This window comes from Quercus suber, unplaced genomic scaffold (assembly GCF_002906115.3).
Source record: "Quercus suber isolate HL8 unplaced genomic scaffold, Cork oak 2.0 scaffold_659, whole genome shotgun sequence".
Lineage (NCBI taxonomy): Eukaryota > Viridiplantae > Streptophyta > Magnoliopsida > Fagales > Fagaceae > Quercus > Quercus suber.
The window spans coordinates 343,418-347,198 of record NW_027070100.1 but is presented as its reverse complement, the minus strand read 5'-3'; the positions used below and the strand labels follow the sequence as shown (position 1 = coordinate 347,198).

The 3,781-nt window shown below is 35.4% G+C and overlaps 1 long non-coding RNA gene across 1 annotated transcript in view; it reads left to right on the top strand.

Moving 5' to 3' along the window:
• Window positions 1–2,512, top strand: part of LOC136064296 (uncharacterized) — a 9,390-nt gene extending 6,878 nt beyond the window's left edge. The window contains exon 2 of the long non-coding RNA XR_010625935.1: window positions 623–2,512. This is a non-coding gene — a long non-coding RNA (uncharacterized LOC136064296). The remainder of the gene's footprint in view (window positions 1–622) is intronic.
• Window positions 2,513–3,781: the final 1,269 nt, after the last annotated feature.

Sequence of the window (3,781 nt, the reverse complement as noted above, 5' to 3'; positions counted from 1 at the left end):
TGTAGGATAGGGAAGGCAACACGAGAAGTCTGATGAGATGTGGCATCAATTACATACTCTACACCTTCACTATCTGAAATGCTTAGAACCAACAAGCATGGAAAACCCTCTTTGTCTAACTCGTACAGAATGTTTTTGAAATCTTTTATCTCTTTCAAAATTATAATTTCAGATTTCTGTAATAGTTGACAAAGCATCCCACTCTCTGCAATTTCACTTGCAGCAAATCTTCCAAGTACCAAACTGTTTTTAAATATATACTGAGTTGTGTCCCAGAAAGTAGATAAGTGGTCATATCTCCAATTCGTTGGCTTGTCACATGCACATATCCGAAATTTTATCACTTGATTTTTGAAGTGTAAGTCTTTTGGCAATAACTTGATGTTTGGTATATGAATTTGTAAAGCCATCAAAGAGTGGGAGAAATATGTTAGTTCAGCAAGGCTTGCGTTGGCTCCCTCTCCTTTGCCATCCGTAGGTTCCCAATTCACAAAGACTTTTCCCATGTACAATTCTTCTAGTTGAGTTAAATTTGATAGTAGACCAGGTGGAATTTGCTGAAGAGTAGAGCATTTTGACAAATCTAATAACTTTAAATGACTAAGATTTCCTATTTCTTTAGGCAACTCCTTGATTCCAGAACCAAGAAAGCTAAGCATTTCAAGTTTCCCAAGTGATCCAATTGCTGACACATCTTCTATCTCACAATATTCTAGAAGCATTGTCCGAAGGTTTTGAAGGACTTGTATGGATTGTGGTAGTGATGGAAAGGACATACCTTGCAAAGCCAAAACCTTTAATCCCATCATCCCTTTAAATAGATTGGTTGGGAGCGTTTGTCTAGTGGTGTATTTGCCGCATGATAACTGCAGAAGCTCAAGTTTCGGACACTCCAAGTCATCAGGATGGTTTTTCAATTCTCGAGATACAAGGGAAATTGCAGCATAATTCTCATATGTATCTTTCTCTGTCCATTCTTCCAAAAATATATGTTCATTAGCAATTGATTTGCCAACATCACGTACAACATCATGCATTTTCACACATTCTTCTTGATTGCTATCCAACAACAGATTTGATCTTTTAAGATCCTTAACCATTACATGCACTCTATTTCTTGCTTCTGCCACAGTATCAATCTTTGCAAACAACCTTTGTCCCACTCCATATCTGACTAAATATTCAATGGGAATATCATAATCTTCTGGAAATAAACAACATAGCAAAAAGCATGACTTGGCTTCGTCACTTTCTAGCAAAGTGTAACTAAGCTCTATGCTAGAATGGACATTTGAATCCAAACCAGGAATATTTTTTGAGATAGGATTTTTAAGATGTTGAAGTGCAGCAACCCACTTGGTCTTTTTGTTGTTTTCTAGAGCTCTTCCAACAGTAACAATAGCAATAGGTATGCCTTTACATTCCTTTGCAACCTCTTCTGCTATTGGATGTAGATCAGGAGTATCAACACAATTACCTACCATCTCTTTGAAAAAATTCCAAGCTTCTTCTTCAGTTAAGACTTCAATTTTAACAATCTTATGAGATTTCATTTTATTGCAGACTTCTTCGCTTCTTGATGTCAACAAGATTTTGCAATTATTGAGTTCACCTTCATAAGGAATTCCTACATCCTTTGGATTAACTTCTTCCCAAACATCATCAAATATTACAAGGACACTCTTACTACTAACCATTAGTCTTGAATATATCTGCTCTGCTCTTCCAAGTACACTCTCTCTTTCAAGTTCCAGACCTAGCATATCTGCAATTTGACCTTGAATCTTGCTCAAGTCTTTTTTATGGGACACTACTGCCATCACAACTTCATCAAATAGGTTATCATCTTTTGCCCTTTTCGCTACCTCTTTTGCCATTGTTGTCTTTCCAATCCCCTCCATTCCGCATATGCCAATCATGTTGATCTTGTCATCTCTGAAAGCAGTCAAAACTTCTTTCATGATAGGTATTCTTGATTCAAAAACCTTAAAACCTTTCTTGGATGAAGTTTCTATGACTTGTGGTGGTGGAGGAGGAGGAGGATTGGACACTTTAGCAAATTGTCCACCCCTTAAAACCCCATCAATTTCCAGAGCCTTCTTCTTCGCTTTCCTACTCAAGGAATAACGTGTATTCAGATTGGGACACAATCCCATTGTATTTGCATTGACATCTTGTTCAAGGAATATTTGCAGACCTTGACTGATGTTGTCAACCTTTTCTATCCAGCTCTCAACCTCAGGTGCAATCGCCTCTTCATTCTGTTTTGCTTCACCAATTTTTAATTGAACCCCATCTCTCTTGTCACCTAGCTTCTGAAATTGATCTCTGAGATTCTCGATGTTGCTATTGTAGCGACTTAGATAGCCAAAATATTTTTTGATTTGCACCACCAAGTTTCCTCCAGTGTCGATGATATGTGAAATAATCTTCATTTCTTTGCTTTATTCTTTTGGATTCTCTGTAACAAAACACGAAGTTTTGAATTATATCTTTCATTTATTCAAACCAAGGTAGTAGTGATCTGCTTAATGTCAACCGATTGATAAGATTATAAGATGAGCTTAAGGTGTTTGATAGAATGTTTGGTATAGATTTGGGTGAATAAAATTGTTCTCACTTCTCACTCTCATAATTTGAGAGTTAAGTAACCATATATTTATAATACATTTAACAATATACATGATGAGATTTAGATTTTGTTTGTTTCATTGTAAAATGTTTTCAGTTGTAACATTTTCTTTTTTGATGTTTAGGGGTGTTTCATTTTCGGTGTTTGTTTCCTTGCAAAATGAAAAAAATTTCCTAGATCTCACAACCCACCAAACCCAAGCACAAACCTCTAGATTGGCACAAATTTGACCAAATCCACACCAATAACCACCCAAAATCTAGACTAGAGAAAAAAAAAATACCAGATTTGTCGTCGAACTTGACAAAATAAGAAGGGGTGCACATAAAATCCACGTCGATGATTTTCCGTTTTGATTCTAAGAAAACCAAAAAACCAAACTCAATTTCAAGCTTTTAGGATTTATATGTATATTCTTAAAATTCTCTAGTCAAAGCCTAATTTGAAATTCAAATTATATTATATCATATCATTTCATATCATATACTTACTATATAATAAAAGTTGAAACTAGAAGCCATGATTGCACCAAGTGACTGCACCAAATTGTCACAAAAGCTAAAATTGTGATTGCACCAAGTGGATATACCAAGTGGCACTTATTCTAAGCATATGTTTAGTTAATGGTTATGTTTTATGTGATGTTGGTTGTTGCTATGTTGATACACAGATCTTTTTCTTTTAATCCTTTCTCACATGTTCCAAGCATGTGCTTTTGTAATTAAACAGGTAATTAAACATTATATTTCTTTTTTCTTATTTTGTGTAAGAAAATAAAGGTTAGCTAGGTTATGCCAGCCCTCAGGTAGGGCACTAAGATTAAAGCCTATGGGTCAACCCGTTTGGATGCCCACCAATGAACTCCTACTAGCATCGAGACTCGAATCTAGATGGGTTAGATGAATTGTCCAACCCTTATTAGCTGAGTCAAACCCCCATTGGCATTAAACATGATATTTCAATCTCAATGTATTTATTTGTTAAAATTCACTTTTGTACATTCAAGTTTTCTTTTTTACTCTTTTGCTGGCATGGTTACAAATTTACAATCTAATCACTCTTTTTCTTCTTTAATCTAAAATAGTATATACTCTCTAGTGACTGATTCCTGAGTTTTCGTATCTCGGTAATGGGGTCTGTTGATTCAGA